A 26,696-nucleotide genomic window follows, 5' to 3' on the forward strand; every position below is an offset into this window, starting at 1 on the left:
AAAAAAATTAAAATAAAAAATAAAACTTAAAATATATAAAAAAAAGTAAAAATTAAGAAGCAAATGTTTTTAAAACATTTCAAAATAAAGAGAGATATTATGTAATATCTAATAAAAATATTATATTTTAATTTAATAAAAGTGTTTACATCTTCTATGTCTAATTTCACTTTATATTCGATTTTAATAATATATATTTATTAAAATATAAGATAAAATTAATTTTATATTAAAATATCAATTAAATAATTTAGCATTTATAATTATTCATGCATGGCGTGGTAATTTGATTAGTTTGAATTATTCTAAATTAAAAATTAATTTTTTTAAGGACAATGACTCTTTTTCAATCCCTAGAGTCCATTGTTGGACATGTGCAAAATTCTAACTTGTGTGTTGTGATTTTACTCACAAATTTAAATCTTTTAAAATTTTTTATTACTTAAAAGCGAATTTTAAAATATGAATCAATAAAAAATAATTTCTTTAAATTATTAAAATATGTGTTCATAATTTTTTTTAATTGAATAAAAAAATCAATCAAAAGTTTTTTGAAGAGATGAGAATCTATTAAATACATGTTCATATGAAAAATTCCTCAAAATTAAAAATTAAAATCTTTAAAGTTAGTAAGCTTCTGTTATCCCTTGGGTCTGTCGTTGCCTGGGAGACACAAGTTGAACTCCTTTATATATATATATATATATATATATATATATATATATATATATATATATATATATATATATTAATTTTCGAACTTATAAATTAAGTATATAAGTTAAAAAAAAATTAGAAGGATGCAGTTTTTCATTTTAACGTTTATAAGTGTTGTACTTATAATCTAATTTAATTAAGTATTTTATTATATTATTTTAATTTAATTTTTAAAATTTCATCATAAATATCAATTTATATCTTTGTTTGTCATTTTAATAATAAATATATTTATAAGCTATTTCTTTTTAAACACATAAATTATTTATCAATCACTTATAAATATTTTAACTAAATAAATTTTAAATATTTATAAGTTTATAATAGCTTTTAAATTGATTTTTATGAGTTAAGTCAAATATTCTTTAAAGTTTAAATAAAGACAAATTCTTACATATTTACTAGAGTTTTTTTTTTTTTAATTTTGAATTTTTTTTTTTTTTTTTTATTTATTATTATATATTATTATTATTTAATTTAGTATTATTTGTAAAAAAAAAAAAAAAAAATTATGGATTGTTATAGAATATGTAAAACATGCAGACAATTTTAGTTTATATCAAAGCATGTATATTATTAAAAATAAAACTTAAAATATAGAAAAGAGCAAAATTAAGAAGCAAATGTTTTTTTAAACATTTTAAAATAAAGAGAGATATAATATAATACCTAATAAAAGTAATATATTTTTAATTTAATGAAAGTGTTTATATTTTTTATATCTAATTTTATTTTATATTTAGTTTTAACAATATACATTTATCAAAATATAAGATAAATTAATTTTATATTAAAATATCAATTAAATAATTTAACATTTATAATTATTTGCACGGAACACGAGAATTTGACTAGTTTTAACTATTCTTAATTAAAAATTAAAATTTTTTTAAGAGCAATGACTATTTTTCAACCCCTAGAGTCTATTGTTGGACAGATACAAAATTCTAACCTGTGTGTTGTGATTTTACTCACAAATTTAAATCTTTTAAAATTTTTTATTACTTAAAAGTGAATTTTAAAATACGAGTTAATAAAAAAAATAATCTTTTTAAATTATTAACATATGGATTTATTAATTTTTTTTTAATTGAGTAAAAAAATTTAACTAAAAATTTTTTGAATAAATAAAATAAAAATCTATTAAATGCATGTTCTTATTAAAAATTCCTCAAAATTAAAAATTAAAATCTTTAAAGTTAGTACCTTCTGTCATCCATTGGGTCTGTCCTTGCCTGGAGGACACAAGTTGAACTCCTTTACATATATAATCAAATTACAAAAAAAAAAAAAAAAAAAAAAAAAAAAAAAAAAAATCCTTACATGCGCATAGGAGAAATTTTAGATACTCTTAAACTTTTTATATTTAAATAATTATAAAACTAAATTTTATATTTATATGAGTAAAAAGATATTACTCTCTGTACATTTAATAATTTTCATAATTTTTATGGCATTTTTTTAATTTATATTAATTTCATGTGACTATGCGTTAATTTTGGTTACACATCTAAATTTTAGGGTAAAAATTGAATCTTTATATATGTATGCAATTAGAGAGCACACACCAACTAGTCAATGGAAGGATGGAAGACAAAAAGAAATGTTTGGTAGAACAATAATAGTAATAATAAAGAGATAACTGTGCACAAACGTGGGATGCTCAAAGTATATATATTTTTTTTTATCTCAACTCAGTTCACCATATATTGATCCTACAATATATATCTTATGCGCTAGATATTTTCCGCAAGCCAAGGTGCCCTCCTCTCTATATGTTGATTTCATGTTATGTATTAGTATTTGCTGCAAAGGATATTCGACTGAGAGAGGATCGATAGTGACCAATTCTCCAAATGCAAAGGAAAAAATGAACCTCTTTTCTTTTCTAAAAATCTAGGGATCCAAGATTCAAATAAGACCGAGTCTCTTGCTTCCCTTTTATCACCACACAAGATACCAAAAATTAACACAAATAAGTGTAAGTTAATTACCATTTGTTTTCCCACTTGGACGGAAATTTCTTTCTCGCTTTCACCAGCGTTATGCCGTCTAATATCATTTAGCTGACTTTCTTTCATGGTTGCCAGTCCAGGAGGGCTTGTAATTCATCTAATGGGGCTAGGCTAGTTTCAAACCCCACTTCTCTTCTCCCACCTTATAATTCTTTTTCTTTTTCTTTTTATTTTTCCGGTTTAATTTTCATCTAGGCTTTGATTTCATTGTGTTCTATGTCAACCCAAAACAGTAATGTTTGTGTATTTGTATTTAGATTTTAATGCCTTCTTTGGCATGAAAATATACAATTCTTCCCTATCATAGCAACTGCATCGTCAATAAGAATTAACGAGAAATGGGAGACTCTTCACCTCATAAGAGAACTAGTTGCGGCCTATTCAATGCAGTTTTTGGACGGGGAAATTTTTTGCCAAGAAGAACCCTTTCTTCTAGTTAACTTATCACGTTGAGCGGAGAAACCTGTGTCTGGACGCCGACTACGCCAAAGAGGCGGAGGAGTGGCTCTGATGAGGCTGCATTTTTAGATAACTCACCACCCATATCAGATGGTCCTCTAAAACCTATCACAAAAGCTCTTGATCAACCCAAGATCCCTGCTGTACAGCAACAACAACATCACCATCCTCCACAGCACCAACAAAATTATGGGAGTAAACCTGCGGAGGAAGCAACAAAAATATCGCAACCTCCAGAGGAAGCAACAAAAATATCGCCTGTTCAAGTTCATTTTAATAACCAAAACTATGGTTATCCTCGTCGAGGTAGGAAGATATTCAAGGAGGCAGTTAGCATCTTCGGCGAGCTTGAAAACATGATTGCTGATCACCAAAAGACTAAAGGAAATAGCACGCTTGTCCGGGCTTCATCTAGCAATGTCATGCTTTTTGGCAATTTAGGTAACCTGAGGCAATCAGGGGGAGGTGGTGGTGGAAATAACGATTCATATATTTTTCTTGATTACCTTCCTCAGCCTGCAAGAGAAGTGAACCAAATGCCTAATGGGAAATACCCAAATAGCGTGATGGAAAATGTAGTGGAGAAACCATTTGAAGATCAGAAACCAAGTGCAGAGCAGCCTGGAGGTTCCTTATGCAGGGCTCTCTCTACTAGAATGGATCCTGAACAATTGAAAATTATGGGCAATGAAGATTATAAGAATGGGAATTTTGCAGAGGCATTGGCTTTTTATGATGCAGCAATCTCCATCGATCCCAATAAAGCTTCTTATCGAAGTAATAAAAGTGCGGCATTGACAGCTCTAGGTAGACTTCTTGAGGCAGTTTTCGAGTGCAGGGAAGCCATTCGAATTGAACCTCATTATCATAGAGCTCACCATCGTTTAGCAAATTTGTATCTCAGGTGATAATTATAAGTTATTGTCATGTTAGTGTTCTAAGACAAGTGATTCATGGCCGACAGTGCTAATTTCCTAAACATTTTTTGCATCTACCTTGTATAGATTAGGGGATGGAGAGAAAGCTATATATCAATACAAACATTCAGGACCAGAAGCTGATCACGTAGAGATTGCCAAAGCTAAAGGTCTTCAGGTCCATCTCAACAAGTGCACCGAGGCTCGAAGACAACGAGACTGGAACGCCTTGATCAAGGAGACACAGGCTGCCATTTCTTCTGGTACAGATTCGGCACCTCCAGTAAGGCACTAAATTTATCATATATCTTGTAACATTCTCCATATGTTATTGTTTACCCTGAGACTAACATGGGTCACTTTTGTTATGCACTGAAAAGATATATGCATTGCAAGCAGACGCCCTGATAAAGCTACATAGGCACCAAGAAGCAGACGAAGCATTGACAAAGGCTCCAAATTTCCAAGATGATGAATGTACCAAATATTTTGGCCCTATTTGTAATGCAAATTTGTTAATGGTACGAACACAGGTCGACATGGCTGTCGGCAGGTTAGTGATACAATTTTCAGTCATGTGTAAACTATAATTGCACTACGGGAGTATTGTGTTGGGGAACAACTCAAAAGGCTAAATTCTTGCTAGAAAAAGTGGAACCAAAGTCAAGGCTATGTAAAATGTGAACCCCTACCCACCAGTCATCAACTTGCCTAAATATTCCCAAATGATTGACATGGGTTGATTTATTTTTTACTTTAGCTCTAAAAGGGTTTAAACATTCAACTTTCTAATCTCTTTATGTAAATGGGTTAATAATTTCTCAAAGAAAAATAATATATATGTTGAAAATTTCCTGTTATGAATAGCTCAATGCCTCAATCCCTTGATTATGTTGTTGAGCATTGTGGGTGGGATTCAAGTTTTGAGACAAGCCATTATATATATGTTTATATGGATTTTTCTAGCATAGACCCAGTCTATCATAGACCAAGACACAAGATATATGGTGAGACCCACCTATTAAATATATTAGTTTCACATGATTGTATCTTGGGTCCATGATGGATAAGAATTTCCCAATTTATATATATGTTAATATATGAGAGGCTGATAATAATGGTTGAACATTGGCAGATTTGATGATGCATTGGCTGCGGCTCAACGAGCAACGAGGCTTGATTCAAACAATAAAGAAGCAAACATGGTAATGAGGAAGGCGAGAGCTGTGGCAGCAGCTCGATCAACAGGAAATCAGCTTTTCAAGGCAGCAAAATTCTATGAAGCATCAAATGCATACGGTGAAGGACTTGAACATGATCCTTACAACTCGGTTTTATTATGCAACAGAGCCGCCTGCCGGTCTAAGCTTGGCCAGTATGAAAAAGCTGTGGAGGACTGCAATGTTGCTCTCAATGTGCGCCCTAATTACTCCAAGGCTAGATTAAGGAGAGCAGATTGCTACGCTAAGGTCACTATTACATATAATACAAAATATCAATATCTAGAAAATTTCAATTTCAAATTTTAGATTTTGGACTCTTAATTACTTAAAAAAGGATCCAAAAATTATAATTATAATGCTGTAATTTTTAGCTATCATATTATGCTCCTTTAATCACTAAAATTTAGCTGCAGATCATCAATAACCAAACATAATTGCTTAACCAAGAAATCCTAATTTTTTGCCATAAGATTTATGGGTTTATCACAAATCTTACATAATGAAGAATTTCTACTTAATCTGATGTTTATTTTGGTGATATAGTTGGAAAAATGGGAAGCTTCAATACAAGACTATGAGATCTTGCATAAAGAAGCACCAGACGATGACGAGGTGAGCGAGGGATTGTTAGAGGCCAAAGCACAACAGCATAAGAAGCATAGGGGTAGGGACATGAAGAACCAGATGAAGCATGTGATGCACACATTTTGCATAGTCATTTAGGTCTAATTTCACAATCATTTTATTTGATTATTAGTCATTTTTAGCTAATTTCATTAGTTAATTAGTTAGTTTTTCATAGTTGTCAATTTTGCACTAATTTGTAATTTTTACTTTGTTTTGTAGGAAAAATGGTGTTTTTGAAGGACTAAAGAGAATTTTGCCATTGAGGAGTGTCTTCTACAGCAAAAAGATGCCAAAAACAAGTTTTCAAGCTGAAATATGCATTGACCAAACTGTGCATAACTTGCCGCATAAGCTATGCAGTTCTGCATAAGGAGGAAGATCACTGTTCCAGAACTAGCCGAAATGTGCATAAGGAGACTGCATAGCTTATGCACATTCTCACCTCCCTTATGCACATTCACGAATTTGTGCATAACCTATGCACCAAGTCATGCAGCTTCGCATAAGTGACCTGAGAACAGTAAGCGCATAAGGGACTGCATAACTTATGCACCACTTATGCATCCCATGAAGAGTTCATTAATGAGTCGTGAGATTCCCTCAAATAATTCCTCCTAGAACATACCATTTTAGGGCTCCATGTCAGAAAAATGCTATAAATAGTCCCATTTTCTCATTTTAAAAGGGAGGCAAGGAGCAAAGAAAGAAAGGAGGAGGCTAAGCAGAATTTGAAGAGTCATTTCCACCTTCCACACCATTTTCAACTAAGATTTGCAGATTTCTTTCTTTCTTTACACTTTTCTACATTTCTAGTGTTTAATTCCTTACTTCTTAGCTTAGATTAAAGCTTTATTTCCATTTAAACTCATCATATCTTGTAAGCATTATGGATAGTGAGTAGTTTACTTTTGATTGGAGTAAGGGTTGTAATATTTGAGATATTTGTGGATTTTGATTGGGTAATCCATATTTTGTGGCCTTAATGAGTTTTATTCACTTCTTGTAAGCTTAATGACATGCTTAATGTAGGATCCCATTGAGTAATGTTCTTAATCCATGGTTGAAGCAATCAAAGGAGAAGGCCTTGTGATAGATAATCAGGAAATTGGACTTAATTAACTTAGACCTAGAAATAGGCTAAGGATTAAGAGGATTCACAGATTAATTAAGGAACTTAATGGGTCTTAATTAATTCTAACTCCACGAAAGTAGGATTAGTTTGATTAAGGCACTCTTTGTCTCACCCGAAAGGGAATTCAAAGGATTTAAGAATTAATCTCCTTAAAACTCATAAGTTTCATAAGATTGGACAACCAATTTAAAATCCCAAAATAGCTCGAATATGAAATCCCGAACTCCGGAATCAGCTTTTTACCATTGTTAATTTCTAATCGAATTTAATCATTTGCCAATTTAAATATTGCCATATTTGAACTTGCTTATTTCTATTTGATGCAATTTTAGTTTAATTAATACATTGTTGAATAGAATATTAATTTTGCACATTTAGATTTCATACTCCATTACCCATTAATTCATCATTTTAATCTCATAAATACTTCAATTTAGTCAACTTTTATATCGAAAATTCAATCATTAACACAACTCCTCGTGGGATCGATATTTTTCTATACTACTTGTACGACCCGTGCACTTGCGGTTGGGACGCATCAAGTTTTTGGCGCCGTTGCCGGGGAGTTGTTTGTTTAAGATTGAATTCTTGATCATTTTAGTTGTTTTTAGTTTTATCTTTCACTACAAGAAAAAAGGAGATTTGAAACCGAATATTCGGTTTCAAATCAGTTAAAATCGGTTTCTAAATACATTTAGAAACCGATTTGAAACCGAAATATTCAGTTTTAAATCCGCAAGTTTCTAAATGAATTTGAAACGGAAAATGGCGTCCGTTTCAAATTCTGAATCTATTTTCAAACCACTATTCCGTTTCAAATTTAGAAACCGCATATATTCGGTTTCAAATTCCGCTTTAATTTAAAAGCGATATTTCGTTTCAATTTTTTGAAACAGAAATTCCGCAAATCGGTTTCTAAATTTCAAACCGATACTTGTGTTGTTGGATTAGAAACGGAAAAATTCGTTTTAATCCGTTTCAAATTACTAGTAGAAAATTTTTATTTTTTATTTAATATATTATTTCTGTATTGAAGCATATAATATAATATTAATTTTAAATGCTCAATATCATAATATTTATAATATCGCTATCAAATATCAAATATCACCAATATTATATATAAATATGACAGTGAAGGGTTATGACAATAATATACCGTATGGAAAAATAAAATATCATAATAACAAAAACAAGCTACTTGTCATCAACAAGATAATCACTCATCACCACTATCACCTCTCTACCATCATCTTGATGAGTCGCATGTGGAGTTGGGGTCAGAACCGCTGCACTGCATCATTTGTGACATCATGTTTTGCATCATTTGTTGCATGCGCTCCTCCAATGTCTGCTCACGTTGTCTATATCTCTCCTCTAGCATCAACTCGCGTTGTCGATCTCTCTCCTCCATTGCAACCAAACTATCCTTGAGCGTTGCAATAGTCTGATGCAATTGTTGAATCTCTTCCTGCATTGCCTCTGACTGAGCACAATAGGATGCAGTAGAAGATGATCCATGTGATGAGCTAGGGTAAAAAATTGATGCTTGAGATCCAATGCCATAAACCCTGTTATTCTTATCACACACAACAACTTGATAATATAGTGCGACCTCATCTACAATAGGAGGGTCACTGCACCCCTCTTGTGGTTGAGACGACTGCTCCTTAAGCGCCAAAAATGCATCCTGCATAAGTCAATACACATATTTTAAATTTATTTTTCTTGGCAATTGAATAAACAAACTCACTTATTCATTTTTTTCATATAATTGAAAGACATAAAATACTTGTTCACTTACCTTAATTGATTGCGCTCGTGAATCAACCATATCGGAGGTGCCTTTCCTAGTGTGGGTCTTATGGAAAAGTTCATAAGGAAAAGGTCTTCGGCCAAGCTGGGCTTCCTGAAAAGATATAATGATTTTAGTGATGTTTATAATAATGTTCGATTATTTGCTACTAATATGTAGACAGACAATAACAAAACTAGTAAATATGAAATCATTACCATCCTATAGTAAATATGAAATCATTACCATTCTATCTGCGTGAGTAGCATGTGAAACTGAACCCCCTGTGTGTCTAGAGATGCCTGCCCCAACTCCCCCTATCTCACTACAACTAAGTAGCAGTGAATTGATGGCTCTTGGCTTTAAACTCTGGGCTACTCCATGCCTCCTTCCATTTTTGCATTGTACTATTAGGCACGATGACCTTGGATTTTCCTTTCCTGACATTGCACATTAGGGCCTTATAGCGCTCTGCAGCCTTACGCCTCCAAGCTTCCTTTACTAGTGGAGTCACCTCTTGCCAATCAAAGTATTTCTGGTATAAAATAAATAAAAATTAAGACAGTTGTATTAGTATGATAATATTTTAGAAAAAAATTGACAGCATTTCCCCTAAATTTTGGACAATCCAACCTAGTTATTAGGTATTAATTGCACCTGTTAAAAACACTTCATATATTCTCAACAATAAATAACATCCACCCCAACTACAACAACTCACAACAATATATATTTTCAATATCACACAAGCTGTACATATAGATCATTTAAGCATTAATATACTTCAATTGTGTTCTTTTACATTAATTCACAAATTCTCATCACTTAAATGATATTTGTTCATAACATTCTTTTTTGAGGTTTCATAAACTATGCAAATTAGTTATCTGATAGCTAATATTTAAATATTTATTTTATTACTTGAAATTCATCCCAGTAAAACTCTTTTGTTTCAGGCGTGATAGTTTTCCAACAAAGGCCTCCGGTCCATCCTCTCCTTGAAGATATTCTTCATCTTCTTAGCACATTCCTCGGATGGATGTAACCTGCATAAAAGAAAGACAAGAAATATATTGATTTTATGTAAATGTAGAAACACAAGATTTCAATTCCCAATGATATGAAATACCAAATCATAGATAAAGTTAATTAATTTTAAATACTTACGTGCCATTAATGAGCGTATTTCTTTTCTTACTTCCAAATGTAGTGAGTGATAGGCCCTCCATCGATGATATTGGTGCTGGCCCAACCGAATGACCTTCATGACCGCAGGTTGATCCAATTGCGTGCTCGTAAGATGGGGTAATAGGTGGTGGCGGTGGAGGTGGAGGTATAGCTCGATCTTGTCAGGTTGAAGCAAGAGACCCTCTCGATCCGTGCCGACCTCCCAAAGGATCGTGAAGGAACCCGAGGCCGACCTGTGTAGATTGGTCTAGTTGATCATTGGGCTCATCCTCGCATGTAATCGCCTGACGTGAATGACCCAACAAACCTCCCCGCGACTGCCTCGCATCCTGCATACATAATTGTATTAATTAGTTATCTTCATTCAACTTATGTTACATAATACGATGAAATTAGTTAGAATTTATACTTCAAGTTTAGAAATATAAATTCATTAAGAGAAATACCTAATTCTAATTAGTATCACTATCATATACATCATCGCATTCCTCATCGCTTTCTGAGTCCAATTCAAGCTCTTCTTCATTTGCAACATCCTCTTCATTAATTTCAACTAGTACACCATTTTGATCATTCAAATATTGTTGTTGATCATCATCATCGTCAATTTGAATCAAAGGGAATTCCATTTCATCTTCTTGAAATGGTTCTTCCCGTGCAGGGGGTTGTCACATTCACTTGCTCAGGAAGATCAATAACAGATCTCGCTTTGATTTTGAACACAGCCCACCAATCATCCTTGTCACGCTTTAAGCTTGGATATATGGAATAATTCACCTGAGCAGCTTAGATAGCAAGAACAAATGGTTCATACCTATTGAAGGATCTTTTATTATTAATATCCACAAGTTTATATTTTGGATGAATCTTTGTTCCCACGTTTGGTGTTGGATCAAACCAATCACATTTAAACAATACAGTTCTTTTGATTGGTAATTCAGGGTACTCCAATCGTAGCACTTTAATTAATTATCCATAGTAGTCACTTTCATTAGTACTGTAATTAGTCCCCTTGATACATACCCCACTGCTCATCGCTGCCTATGCGAACCATAACCTTTAGTGTGAAATTTATAACCATTAACTACATAACTATTGTAGCACATAACACTTCTTAATGGACCCTTTGATAGATCCTTTAAAAACTGGCTTGATATATTGTTGGAGGGATTGTGAACATATTGATTGAACCACTTATCAAATTCACGCCTAGTTTCTCATCAACTTGTTTATCATTGATATTTGGATTGGCCATGTGTAACTCATTAACAAAAATGCTGCACACAATGAAAATAGTTAATTACATGTTTGGAATCAATAATGGCATTGCAACAATTATAATAATTGAATATTAGAAAACTTACTCAATGTACGGTTTTACTTCTATACAATTCAACAAGATGTACATTTGTGCCGCTTGAAATTCTTGTTCGTGAGATATCTAACCTTTCCTTTTCCAGTGGCCTACCTGAATGAGTGAAAATTGATAGATTCCTAGATGTTCATCCATATGTTCGATCAGATCATCATTGCGTGGAACCTTTCGATGCCTTGTGTTGACATGGGGTTCAAAATAATGAGCGCAGAATGACGATGCTTCTTCAACTAAGTATGCATTGCATATGGAACCTTCCACTTTGGCTTTATTTTTCACATTATTTTTTAACTTCCTAAGGTACCTTTACCATTTACTATTTAGTCACAACAAAGTTTTTATTTCTCCATGTAATGATAGTAAAAAACAATACATTAAACTAGTTACCTCTCAAATGGATACATCCACCGATATTGCACAGACCAAAGAATCCATGCTTCATAAGCCAAATGCACTCGAGATGTTCCATGGAGTCAAAGAAACTTGGAGGGAATATACGCCTAGTTTACATAATATAATAGGAATCTCTTCATTGAGTAACATGGCTTCTTCTCTAAGTGTTGTTGAAGTTAACTCTCTAAAGAAATTGCTCAATTCGGTCAATGCTTGCCACACATTTTTTGGAAGCAATTCCCTAAATGCTATTGGGAGTAATCTTTGCATAAAGACATGACAATCATGGCTTTTCATCCCAAACAACTTTAGTTTTCTCATGTCTATACACCTACCCATGTTTGACACATAACCATCTGGGAATCTAAGATTTTTAAGCCATTCACACAACATCGCTTTTGATTGTTTGTCTAATGTGTAACATGCTTTAGGATACTTTCTGTTGCCATATCCTCTCTAACTCAGTGCCGGTGACAAAACTCTTTCAAATCTTCTCTTGATTTTGCATTGTCCTTCGTCTTCCCTTCAACATTCATCACAGTATTAAAAATATTTTCAAATACATTTTTCTCTATATGCATGACATCCAAGTTGTGGCGAAGCATGTTAGTACTCCAATATGGCAAATCCCAAAAAATGCTCCGTCTCTTCCAACCCGTGTTTTTTGCTTTGCAACTGTTATTCTCATCTGCACCCATATCTGTGACACACATTAATCCTAGATGTTCTATTTGTTCTAAAATTTCCTCACCAGATAGAATGGGGGGAGCACTTTTTGTAACTGTCTTGTTCTTTCTAAAAGCAATTTTATTCCGTCTAAAAGGATGGTTAGCTGGTAAGAATTTACGGTGATTGTCAAACCATGATTGTTTACCACCCTTTGTCAATGTGAATGCATCTGAATCGTCCCTACAATATGGACAAGCGCCTTGCTTGTGCTCCAACCGATAACATTGAATATGCAGGAAATCACTTATTGTCCATAATAACGCAACCTCATATTAAAATTATTCTTCTTTGATGCATCATATGTCTCAACTCCAACTTCCCACAATCGTTTCAACTCGCAATAAGGGGTCAAGTACACATCCAATTTGTCTTTTGGGTTTCTGACCAGAACTAGTACCGTTAGGAACATATACTCTTCCTTCATACATAACCAAGGAGGCAAATTGTAAGGAGTGACAATGACTGCCAAGATGAATATTGTTGTCCGTGATCGACCGAATGGTTGAAACCCATCGTGCACAAATCCTAGCCTTACATTCCAACCTCAAGAAGAAATGAAGGATGTGTTTTATTAAAATGCTTCCATGTAGTTGCATCGAACAATGACACATTACCCCATCTTCATGGTCATGCTCGATGCCATCTCATTTCTTTTCTTTGTTGCATTCAAGCATATAATCTTTGCAATCTCTGTGTGAGAGGAAAGTAGTACATTTTCTTATGTGGCACATTGGTTTGAAAATTAGAAGCGCCTGACTATGTCGCTTGAACCGTGGATGGTCACAAAATTTGCAATTCGTTAACTCACTATCTTCAAATTTCAATATAACATACATCCATTAGTACAACAATGAATCTTCTCAACAGTAGGCCCAATGCTTGAACCAACTTCTTCAGATCGTAAAAGTTTTCACTATTAAATTTTCATCCAGAACACCTCTTTCATAAGTTGACAAATGTCATCAAAACACCTTCGACAAATGATGTTCGCCTTGATGTTCAACATCCTTGCAACAACCGAGAGTCGCGAATGGCTTTCACAACTGCCACACCTCTTGATTAACAACTTGCAACATGTCATACAATTTTTGAGTGATGGATTTGGAGGCTCCTCCATTACATCCTCGAAGAAATCAGACTCGCATCCATTACCATTTGCTCATAGGTATTGCTTGTGCTATTATCAACCTCTTGAACAGACTCCGCTATCATAACATTTATGTTTTGACTATCAATATTACTTGTGCGGGTTCCCATGTAGAATCCATTTATAATAATATGGCACAAATCCATGCTTCATCAAATGTAACCGAATTGTATTCTCATCAAGATAATTACGATTCGACACTTTCGATGATTACATGGACACTTCGCTTATCCCCATCCATCCACTGGATGTTGCTTAGCAAATGTTATGAATTGTTCAATACCTTCTATGAATTCTGAGGTCAATAGACCATCTTTTAACCTAGCATACATCCATCTCCGATCCGATCCCATTTTCCTAATAGCAATTGTAATAATTAAGTGAATATTAGTAATGATATGTCATATATCGTAATTACATCATATCCCCAATCATGCGTTGAAAGGTAAGGCCCTAACCTAATTAGAATTGTATCATCTCTACCAATAATGCATGATAATGACATGTCATATATTTGTAAAATTCAAGAAGATCTCCCATTAGTTCTCCAAGTGCACAACATAAAATTTGCACCCCGAGAACAATGAGAGATGTTACAAAATTTCTACAAATAGAAAAAATTATCACCTCAAAAATTGATATGCATGCATCTACAAATTAAAACGCCATATTAAAATATTACTTACCTGTGTGATACTGAAAGCAAGGGACAAAATAACGAGAGATAGTGACCAAAAGAGAATGAGACAGACTGTAGTTAAAAAAAAAAAAAAAAAAGAAATTCCGTAAGTAAATTATTGTATAAAATTTAACACCTCAAAGTAAATAAATAAATAAATAACTACATTATATGGCATAATAGTATAAAATTAAAAAACATAATAATCATTAAAATTAAAGGACATGAAAAAATAGATATTAGTATAGCAATAAAATAAACATACAATCTTTTATTTGTAATTTTATTTATTTCTTCAATTTTCAATAAAGTTTCTTTACTTTATTTTTATCTCTTTCTTCTTGAAGTTTTGGATTAAACCTTTGCTGTTCTTTGAAGATTTGTTCATGTAATTATCTCTACACACTACACATTGCATCACATTGACTAATAGAAAACTTAATTTAAATTGGATAGACGGACTAAAGAATAAAATAGAAAGACTAAATAACAATTTTTCCTAAAATAAAACCTATATTTCTCTTCTCTATCTTCTCAAACCCTGCACAACATGGTGGCCTGAGAGTTTCTGGTTCTACCATGCAACATGGGGCCGCTTGGCATGATGTACTAGTCCATTTTCACAATGACAAGATCCATCTTCTTAAATGTAAAACTAAAATATTATCTCAGATCCAACAATTGGCATTCATTGCAAGCAGAAGATTATTAAAGGCATTTGAAATGTAATCAAGCCTCCTGTTTGCTTATACAACCATGAATGAAACAAATTCTCATGCTGAAAAATGCAAAGAGAAAAGGACCTCACTCAGTTTCAACCCAACCTAAGCTGATATATACTTGCCTTCAGCTTAAAATTCTCCTGAGTATTTAATAAAATAGATCTATTGCTAAAGATAGCAACTTCAAATCCAATTTGACACCTGATGATGTAAGAAAAATCGCACCAAATTGGTAAGGTTAAAGATAATAGAGATAGAGACAAACCAACAAAGGTCAAGTGCTCGAAGAACCAAATGGAATATACATACCTATAAAAAAAAAAAAAAAAAAAACACGAAATTAGAATTCATTTATGAAATCATACAATCATACAAATGATTTCCCAGGCTGTATTCTACTGCTTGTATTCTATGATGTTAATATGTCAGTATTCAGGTTAATTATACTAGCTTGATTATTGTCATCCCATGTACATACAATAAGAATAAGCATTTGTTGGTAGTTTATTTATTTTACTTGAAAATTTTACCATAGTGGATTCACAATACATCAAATTATATATATATATATATATATATATATATATATATATATATATATATATATATTTAGAGAATTTTTTAGAATATTTTAATTTTATTTATTTTACATAAAAAATTTACTATATGTATTATATTGTAGATTCAAGATAAATTAAATTTAATTAAAAAATTTTCATAAATTAAAAATGTTGTGATTAATTTCTTTATTTTATGTAAATTTAGTATCATTATTTATATTTATTTTTTTCAGAAATTCTTATTTAATCTTTTTTTATTATAGATTTAAAGCACAATAGGCATGATGCAATTTACGTATAAAATAAGTTAAATATACATATTTATTTATGTTTTGGTTCCTAATTTTACCTTTCATTTTCTCAATCTCTTACGCATATGTTATGGGAATAGAGTTGGATTTCTATTCATGACCCCTTACTTATAAGAGACGACACTAGGTTTACTAACTATGTTGATCCTAATTACCACTTAATCTCACTTTTAAACTTACACCTAACTATAATTTTTAATGCCTTTGAAGTTCAAAATAAGAAATCAAACTGGCTTGGATGGGAACTAATCATCAATTAAAATTTTATTTAATTGATTTTTAAAATACTTTTTGTAAATAACTAAAATTGTTTTATTTATTTATTTTTTTAAATATTGTAACTAACAAAGAGAAAGAACGTGAACATATAATGATGATTAATGGAGAGGAAACAAGATTATGAAGAGTGGACCCAGAGGCTAATGTGGGCTGGACCTTATTCCTTAAAATAGGGATATAGGGTTACACAGAAATAGCAATCGCAAAATGTAATTTGTACGCTAAGTTTTTGCCATAATCACCCAAACTCTAGTTGGTATGTTGGATCCACCGCTTAAATCATTTGTGGGACAATCCTCATTGTCACCCTCCCATAGTACTACACGTGGCCCTATAATTTTTTTTTACTAATTAAATTTCAAACTTAAAATCTATTTAGCTTCCATCTTACAAAAGAATGTAGCTTTAAATTAGAGGGGAAATGGCGAGACAAGTAATATTGTATAAATATTATAATAGATAAAATTAAAAATGATTACACATGATAAATAAAGCATATGATACATGTTGAAAATAAAATAGAAATAATTAATTAAAATAGTGAAAAAAATAAAAAAAATTAAAATAACGTAAATAAAAGTAATACTAGATGATTTATAAGTTATGAATATTGATAAAGATTTGATATGTTAATAGAATTAAATGATAAAAAAAATAGTATTATGGATCTTAACTAATTTGGAATAAGAGTTAATTGTTGTTGATATAAAATTCATTGATATTTTTTTTTGCAAAAATTTAATTTATTATATTTTAAATATAATAATTGGTATTATAAGAACATCACTAGACATATTTATCCAAATATAAAAATTGAAAGTCTACCAAATAAAAAAAAGGTGAAAACTTTTGACATGAAAACGGACCAAACATATGTACAAAATAAGAAAAGTAGAAGGGTAAAAAGACGGCAAAAATTCTTTTAAGCACTGGAAGGGATGGAATTTTTGATGCCTTAAATGGGTAAATTTTGCACCTTAGTCCTTAGCTACGAACAGAAAAGAAGAAGGACGAGACGTAATGGTATAGAAGAGAGAGAGAGAGAGGGGGTAAATGCCAAAGGGCAAAGACGTTTGGTAATGAGTTGCAGCCAGGCAGAATACCAATGGCAAATGATTATTCATTATTCATCAGCCAGGCAGAATACCAGGCAGAATACCTAAATTTGTACTCATACTAGCTTTCAAATAATTCCAAAATATAGTTCAAATACTCACCTTGCAGCTGTCCTACATCAAGAAAACCAACCAAAATTAAATAATTCATCACACTTTAGCATGATAATGTATCAGGAGTGCTACCTTCAATAAGAAATTTTTATTGGCCTGCCAGGATGCAGCAACTTGAAAGGTGGATTCTGGGATATTCTTTGATGTATTGGCATCATCAACCCTTTAAAATATGATCATATTAAAATCAGATATAATTGCTTCAGTTATAGACTAAATTTGCACTTTGAATACCTTGTCTGCAACTCAAACCCAAAGTCAATATAATTTGTAATTCCAACTATTTCATTTTCTTCAAACGGATTCTTGACCTGTGCAGTTTAAGCAGTTCAAAGCTTGTCAGGATTCAGGAAAAAATATTCCTCATTGGCAGCTACAATTTAAAGAGAACTTTTATAACCAAACCAGAATCCCAAATGAAATACAGTCACATCCAAATTTTGATAGTGCTTGACCTTTCTAAATAAAAAGCTAGTAATAATACCAACTTGTAATTAAGACTTCAATATCAATTTAATAAGCTGATTTATAGCATTACATATACATTTTCCTTCTTGAAAGATTCATTGATTTCATTCAACATTTTCACTGCTACAACTAGTCAGAACACAATGTAACTAGTCTCTATCTTCTTCTACATTAGATCTAGGATCGGATTATTGACCACCATATGCAAAATCTCCCTCTCAATTTTTTCTCCTGCAATTTCAATATGTCCAACCTTTCATACTGATACTGGTTATATCACTAATATACAATGCATATATACAAAGCATCTCAATCTTTCATCTCTCAAATTTTCCTCACTGGGTGCTATTTCCACCTTCATACAAATGCATTCATGCCTTATCCAACCCATCATTTCATTTCTGCATATTTATCTTTGTTCCACTTCCATAGGATAACTTATGAGTTTGAATGCTCATGTTGTGGATTTTATACAATTCATAATTAATGCAATAAAATTATCCATCTGTAAAATATACTTATCCACATCGTTAGGTTAAACAGGTAGAGATGATACCTAGTCTTTCAAGTTTTGATTTATTGGCATAAAACAGAAGGTTTGTGTTCAAGGCTTTCTTTCATGTTAACCCACTCACATGAAACCATTATTTAGCAAATAATGTGTTCAAGCCCATCTAAAAAGTCGATTTGATCTACCAAAAGTAAACAGATAAACTAAATATTGTACTAAATAAATTGAATTTAAAGGAAAAATTGCATTGCCAACGTGACAGCTAAAAGAACATGCTTATGAGTTGTGGCACAAATCTTAAACCGCCAATGGAAGTTTCTAAGGAATTAAAACCAAAACCCTAATCAACGGAACAGTAAATGTAACCGCAGATACTCTGTACTATTAAACCAAAAATTCAAAACCCACGATGCAGCTTCACATGGAAACAAAAAAAAAAAAAAATGAGATCTCACAACCGTGGAATGAACCATTGGTTTGGGAAATTATGGAAGAGAAGAGGCAATGGTTTGTTAATCAAAAGTGAAAATTCAAGTACTCACTGCAAAGCACCACGAATTGCTTGGTGATGCGGCAAGACAAAGATGTGAGGAATGGGAAGAAAGAGGTAAGAGGGAGCTGGGGCTTTGGGGACGGGGGAGGCGGCGGCGTGACTCAATGGCCTAATGATATAGAGGAGCTGCTGAGTATTTTTCTTTATGCGCCTTATTTTACTCTCACCATTTAATTTTTTTACATAATTGCCTTTTCTATGGGATAGAGCATATGAAATTTCTACCAAGATCCGAACACAGAAAGAAGGAATAAAAAAAAAACAAATAAACAAAAAAAGAGAGTGAGAGAGAGGGAAATAGAAAATTACAGGAGCTTCACTTGAAAATAGAGGTAAAAATGCACAAAATTTGAACGATGAGCTTCGTGAAGGAATGCAACAAAGCAGTTTGACAAAGAAGACACTGCTCAACCGAGGGCGCTGCCTAGGAGTGATCGAAACTTTAAGAAGCAAGGGGCGGCAATGAAGAACAGAGGAGCGTTTTAGGTTTGTTAAGGTCACCTATCCTTAAAACTACGTAGTTTTATGTAATTTAGCACTCTCATTTAAAAAAAAAATTTCTATTTTATTTGTTATTTTATAAAATTATGAAAATATTAATTATTTTTTAACTTTACTTTAATTATTATTATTCTCAATATATTTATTTTTTTCACATATTTTTACATTTCAATGATATTATAAAGAAATTTTAATTAATTTTTAATATTATTTTTATAAAAATATTTATCCAATAATTTTTTAATTCTTATAAAAAATTTTAAAAATTATTGACATAGAATGGAGCTAGTATTAAATTAGTATTTACTTGTAAATATTTTTTTATTTTTATAAATATAATTAATTATTGATTTAAATTATTTTAATAGCGTAAGTTTATGAAAGACATTTCTCTAGAATGGTATAAAAAATTAATATAGTTGAAAAAAAATTAATATAATATATATATTTGAAATTAAATTATCCCTATAGTTTTATGAAAATAAAATTAATATAATTCTATATAATTAAAATTAAAATTAAATAAAAATAATTAGATAACACTTTAATTTTTGAAACCAAAGCTATCGGTTTCTAAATATAACTAAAAGAATTAGAAACCGATATAAATCGGTTCCTAATTTATTTTAAAATTTCATTGATTTTGAAACCGATGTAAATCGGTTTCTAACTTTACTTTAAAATTTATTAAATCAAATATATAATCGATAAATTTTGAAACCGAAAGTTATCGCTTTCTAAGCATCGTGAAAATTAGAAACCGATAATAATCGGTTTCTATTTTGAAAATTTAGTAAATAATATAGAAATTATAAATATAATTAGAGAACAATTTAATATTTGAAACCGAAAGCAATCGGTTTCTAAATTACTTTCAATTAGAAACCGACATAAATCGGTTTCTAAATATAATAAAAGAAAATAGAAACCGATAGGAATCGGTTTCTAACGTTTTAAGTAAAATTTGAAACCGAAAGAAATCGGTTTCTAAATTTATTGAGTAATTAGAAACCGAAAGGAATCGGTTTCTATTTTATTTTAAAATTTAGTAAATAAAATAGAAATTACATTACTTTTGAAACCGATATAAATCGGTTTCTAAATTGTTTAATTAGAAACCGATATGAATCGGTTCCTAATTTATCCTTAAAATTTAATAAATAAAATTAATGATTAGATTTATTTTGAAACCGAAATAAATCGGTTTCTAAATATAACAAAGGAAAATTGAAACCGATAGGAATCGGTTTCTATACAATTTAATTTTTAGTAAATAAAATGGAAATTATATGAATGTTGAAACCGATACGAATCGGTTTCTAAATATAAATAGATAATACTTTTATTTTGAAACCGAATGAAATCGGTTTCTAAATTAAAGTGAAAGAAATTAGGAACCGATATATTCGGTTTCTAATATGACAAATATTAGAAACGGAAAATTATTCGGTTTCAAAAAGCGGTTTGTAATCGGTTTATAAACAGTTGCTAAATTTGCCATCAAAATGTTCTTCATAATTTAGAAACCGACGAGTTTCGCTTCTAATTTCGGTTTCTAATCAGCTATTTGGTTTTATTGTATTTAAGTTGTTCTAACAGATTTCAGTTTCAAAATCCGTTTCAAATTATAAACCGATATAAATCCGTTTCTAAATTCGGTTTCTATTCTGATATTTTCTTGTAGTGTTTGTTATCTTTTCATTTTGTGTTTGTTTGTTTTTTTTCAGGTACTTTAATCTTTTATGAGAAGAGCTAGAAGCTCAAGTGACACAACCTTACTGTTCAATCCTGAAATTGAGAAATTTTGTAAGGCCAACAAGAAAGAAACCAGAAAAAGGAAAGAAGCTTCGAGAGAAACTGAATTAGAAGCGACATGGTGATGAAAAAATTAGAATTGGTGTTGGTAATGCCGAAATGGTCAAAATAATGAAAATGCAGCCCATGGTGAAGAGGTAGTAAATGCTAATCTTTAGGGGAAGTATGATGGATCATGCTTTTCCTCGTTTTGATGACTTGAGAGAGAGCATAGCAAGACCAAGAATTGATGTAAATAGTTACAAGATGGATTTTGGAGTCCTTCAAATGATTGAATTCTCAATTTGGGGTCATCCTTCAAAATCCACACACACATCCAAGAAGTTTGCTATGATTTGTGACATGCAAAACAACCGAGTATCGATGATGCAAGAAGGCTAAAATTGTTTCCATTCTCTTTGAAAGATAGAGCATTGGATTGGCTTGATTCTTTACCTCACAACTCAATTACAAATTGGGAGCACTCACCGATGTATTTCTTGCCCAATACTTTCCACTGAAAACTCAAGAGTTGAGGAATCAAATGATTGCTTTTAGACCAAGAGAAGATGAGACTCTTTATGAGTCATGGATGAGATGGAAGGAGTTGGAGAGACAATGTCCACATCATGCCATTCCTAAATGGATGATAAACCAGAATTTTTACACAAATGTCACTCCTGCTATCAGAGGAATCATTGATGCTCAAACCGAGGGGAATTCATCATTAAGCATGAAGATGAAGCTTATGAGTTATTAGAGAAAATAGCAAAGAACAGTCATCTATGGAGTAGTCCAAGAGGGTCAACTCCAACTCAAAAAAGGCAAGTTGCTGGAATGTATGAGCTTGATCCATTCAACATGATCAATGCCAAATTTGATGCACTCACTAATGTCCTTGCTAAGAAAATGGAGGATTTAAGTATGCTAGTCGGTTCATCATCATGCTCGAAGTTCTCAACAAGTTACTTATGCAGAAGGAACAATGAGCTGTGGAGTAGATTATCCTTCATATGCTTGGAGGAATCATCCCAATTTTTCATGGGAGAATCAATAAAATCAAGCTTCAACTCAGAACTTTCCATCACAACAACAAGAGCATCAATACCAACAACCTATGCAACCACCACCTAGTTTTCAAAGAAAAGAATGCAAATCGCACCTTTACCAAGACAAAGAAGAACAAAGTTCCACCACATTGGTTTTATTATAACAAATTGTTGCTAATCAAATTATGCGTTATGAAGAGTTGAGATAGATGATATCAAGGCTGGAACATATGAAAACACACAATAGGATGTGGAAAATCAGATTGCACAACAAGCATGCTCATCAAGTACCAATTCTATGGGAAACTTCCTAGTCAAACAGAAAATCCAAGGGAGCAATGTCATGCCATCACACCGAGGAGTGGTAAAATAGTGCATAATGAGAAGAGTGAAAAAGTTGAAAAGAGAGAAAATGAGGAAGATTTTGAGGAGATGAAAAACAAAAGAGTGAAAAAGGGAGTGCAAGAAAAGGTAAAGAGGAGGTTGGAGAGAAAGAAGAGAAATATATACCTCCAGAGCCTTACAAGCCACACTTCCCTTTCCACAGAGATTTCAAAAGCCAAGCTTGATAAGCAATTTGGGAAGTTCTTAGAGGTTTTGAAGAAGCTATATCTAAATGTGCCTTTATCGATGCTCTTTCCCAAATGCCTTCTTATGCTAAGTTTTTGAAAGAAATTCTCTCAAACAAAAGAAGACTTGAAGATTATGAGATCAGAGCCTTAATCGAGGAATGCAAAGCTATCCTCCAAAGGAAACTTCCTCCAAAGCTCAAGGATCCAGGAGTTTTTCAATTCCATGCCATATTGGGGAATCATGTTCTATAAAAGCTTTATGTGATTTAGGGGCTAGTGTAAGCCTTATGCCCCTCTCCATCTATGAGAAGCTTAACATGGAGATCTTAAGCCAACCCACATTTCTCTTCAGCCATGCAGATCAATTAAATATCCGTAAGGGATCTTGGAAAATATACCATCAAGGTTGGAAAATTTTACATCCCATTGACTTTGTCATTTTGGACATGGAAGAGGATTCTCATATGCCAATCATTTTGGGAGGCCTTTCTGGCTACACTGGTGCTTTGATTGACGTGAAAGGTGAAAAGCTTACTCTTAGAATCGGAGAGGATCGCTTAGTCTTCAATATTGGCAATGATAAGAAGAAGCAACATGAAGATGTAGACTCTTGTTTGAGAATTGATATAGTTGATGAGTTAGTAAAAGAGCACTTTAGAAAGAGCTATCCAAGGCTTCTCTTGAAAGTTGTCTTATCCATGAAGGAGTATCAATGATGAAAATCCAAAAGAGGCTGCATTTGCACAAGATTTGAATAGTAATCCACCTTGTCCTATGGCACCAATCTTTCAAGTTGAGGAAGTGGAGAAAAGTGAAGTAAAGCAACCATCTCTCAAAGAAAAAGATGCACCAAAGGTTGTCAAGAAAGAAATGGTCGGATTTTTAGACAAAGCAACAAGGATCTTCTCATGTGATGGAAAGAAAATGAAGTATAGATTCATTGAAGCACCTATTGGAAACAGAGGCAACAAATTCCAATTTCAGCCACCATGAAACATGAAAAGAGTCTAGCTAATGACTATAATTAGCGCTCTTGGGAGGCATCCCAAGTCCTTTTATTTTGCTTTTGTTGATTTACTTTCATTTTCATTAGTTTTGTTTTTATCTTAAATTTCCTCAAATTCAATTTTTGACATTATTAAATCTTGTCCCTTGTAGATGTATATCAATGAAGAAAGGCTGGTGAACTATTGGGAGCTGTAACTGTTATTGCAGAGGAAAATGCAATCTGCAGAAAAGGAAAAGTCTGCAGCAGATAGATTCTGTCCTTGAGCCGCAACTGGTTTATGCAGAGAGGAAGAAGAAATTCTGCAGCAAAGAGGGTGTTTGCAGCAGATGGCTTGTGTTTTTGGTGAGGTTGGGTGTGAGACTTTTAAATATGTGTGATTTTAATCTTAATATGGTGGTAAGTGAGTCATTTTTGCAGTTTTGAGCTTCTTTGGGTTGTAGGATTCAAGGTAAAAATGCTGCATTTTCTTGGCAAAACTTGGAGACTTCATTTCATCATTTGTGGTTAGATGCAACTTCATGCAAATTTTATGGAGTTTTATGTGCTAAATGTTGATTTGCAGAATTTGTCTTAAAATGGCATAGTTCTCAAAGGTCTTTTATGTAGGATCCATTTTTACATGCTTGTGTGATGCCTTTTTGATATACTTTGTATATATTGATGTGTTTTTGGTGAAACTTCTCATGGTTTATGCTTCATGGAATTATATTTCCTCATTCTAGGGTATTTTTCACACTTGCAATCCATGTTCTATTGCATTCTTGATCTTGTTAAATTGTGCATAAGCAACTGCATAGCTTATGCAATCCTGCATAACCATAATTCTTGCCATTTTTCACCTTTATTGCAAGTGCATAAGGAGGGTGCATAGCTTATGCAACTCTGCATAACCTCATTTTGTCAAATTTCATATCTGTCAAAACTTGCATAAGGTGAGTGCATAACTTATGCACTTCTGCATAACCAAAAATTCTGCATTTTCTCTCTCTGCCGAAGTCTGCATAAGCAGAGTGCATAGCCTATGCACTTCTGCATGACCAGAAACTCCAAAAATTCAAACCTGCCGAGGGGTGCATAAGGAAGGTGCATAAGTTATGCACTTCTGCATAACCAAAAACTCTGAATTTCCAATTCTGCCGAGGGGTGCATAAGCAGAGTGCATAGCCTATGCACTTCTGCATGACCAGAAACTCCAAAAATTCAAACCTGCCGAGGGGTGCATAAGGAAGGTGCATAAGTTATGCACTTCTGCATAACCAAAAACTCTGAATTTCCAATTCTGCCGAGGGGTGCATAAGCAGAGTGCATAACCTATGCACTTGTGCATGACCAGAAATCAGAAAATTCCAAAAGTTGCCGAGACCTGCATAAGCAATGTGCATAGCTTATGCACTTCTGCATAACCAAAGACTCTGAATTTCAAAACCCACCGAAGAGTGCATAAGGAGAGTGCATAACTTATGCACTTCCGCATGACCAAAAAAAAAAAAAATGCAACCCTTATTGCCACTCATGCAGAACCGCACGGCTTATGCACCCTACTTATGCACATGTTCTGGAAAAGTTAAAACCTGCTGAGACTTGCATAAGGAGAGTGCATAACTTATGCACTTCCGCATGACCAAAAAAAAAAAAAAAAAAAAAAAATTTTTGCAAATATTTTACATAGCCTATGCAACCCTTATTGCCACTCATGCAGAACCGCACGGCTTATGCACCCTACTTATGCACATGTTTTGGACAGCACTTTACTCTGCATAACTGTGCTGACCTCTTATGCATCACCATTATTCCTTGAATTCTCATCGGCTCTATAACATGTAACTCTTTCCTTTTGCTCTTAAATTTCACAATTCCTGGTAATTTCTCTTTACTTTGAATTTTGATAATGCACTACTTGAGACATTGAGGACAATGTCTAATTTTGAGTTTGGGGGTGCACATTCATTTTGATTTTTGCTTCATTTTTTTTTACATTTTGAGTATAGGAACATCTCATCCCATTTCATTTACATATATTGTAAATATTTTACATATACATCCATACATACATATACATAACACATTTACACACACATTATACATCACTTAGAAATTATACACTTTGCACACAAATAGACTTCTTCCATTTAGTTAATGCATTGCTCATTTTTAGGAATCATGCATCATGCATTAAAATCTTTTGCCAAATCCCTTGAGTATTGAAAAGTTGCCTATGAGAGTGATTTGACTTACCTTTAGTTGGGTTTGTGGATTGAAAGTTTCCTAAGAGGTGCAAAGTTTTGAAGTGTCTATCCCTTGCCTATATCTTCTTAGCCAAAAAGCCACCCAACTAGTCCTTTAGAGATTGGAGTGTTTAGAGGGAGTTATTGGATATAAGGTAGTCAAATGATGTCTCACCAATCCTAGAACAAATTTTCTAAACCTTTCAAGGCGAAATATCACTATACTTGAAAAGAGAGATGATTAGGCATTTTTTGATTTAAACCTTCTCATTTTAAACCTTTGGCCCTTTTTCCTAATTAAAATTGACCTTTGAAAACCCCTTTGAGCCTTTTTATCCCTAATTTTTCTTGAAATCCTTATTGCTACCTAGCCAATGAACCAAACACTCCAACCCTTTTCATGAGAATAATATTGAATATTAGGTACACTTTCTAAAAAATAAAAATAAAAAAAAAAGAAAAAATATACAAAAAAAGGGAGAAGAAGTGCTTGTCATCTTGTAAAAGTGCTAGTATA

The 26,696-nt window shown here is 32.5% G+C and overlaps 2 long non-coding RNA genes, 1 other non-coding gene and 1 pseudogene across 4 annotated transcripts; 1 reads left to right on the top strand and 3 right to left on the bottom strand.

Moving 5' to 3' along the window:
- The first annotated feature begins 3,070 nt into the window (after nt 1-3,070).
- LOC110661913 (TPR repeat-containing thioredoxin TTL4-like) lies at nt 3,071-6,054 on the top strand (annotated as a pseudogene).
- A 2,628-nt stretch (nt 6,055-8,682) lies between these two features.
- On the bottom strand, nt 8,683-9,217 carry LOC131177462 (uncharacterized). Its single transcript, XR_009146932.1, has 3 exons — nt 9,132-9,217; nt 8,895-8,999; nt 8,683-8,780 (listed from the first exon to the last, which is right to left on the bottom strand). It is a non-coding gene; the product is annotated as an uncharacterized LOC131177462 (long non-coding RNA).
- Nucleotides 9,218-9,227: 10 nt separating this feature from the next.
- On the bottom strand, nt 9,228-18,875 carry LOC131177463 (uncharacterized). Of its 2 annotated transcripts, XR_009146934.1 has the most exons (5): nt 17,732-18,875; nt 17,570-17,660; nt 15,200-15,427; nt 14,404-14,468; nt 9,228-9,420 (listed from the first exon to the last, which is right to left on the bottom strand). It is a non-coding gene; the product is annotated as an uncharacterized LOC131177463 (long non-coding RNA). The 2 variants fall into 2 exon arrangements; XR_009146933.1 differs by lacking the exon at nt 15,200-15,427.
- A 2,977-nt stretch (nt 18,876-21,852) lies between these two features.
- Nucleotides 21,853-21,960, bottom strand: LOC131177464 (small nucleolar RNA R71). The gene has a single exon (XR_009146935.1). It is a non-coding gene; the product is annotated as a small nucleolar RNA R71 (small nucleolar RNA).
- Nucleotides 21,961-26,696: the final 4,736 nt, after the last annotated feature.

Source organism: Hevea brasiliensis, unplaced genomic scaffold (assembly GCF_030052815.1).
Source record: "Hevea brasiliensis isolate MT/VB/25A 57/8 unplaced genomic scaffold, ASM3005281v1 Scaf498, whole genome shotgun sequence".
NCBI lineage: Eukaryota > Viridiplantae > Streptophyta > Magnoliopsida > Malpighiales > Euphorbiaceae > Hevea > Hevea brasiliensis.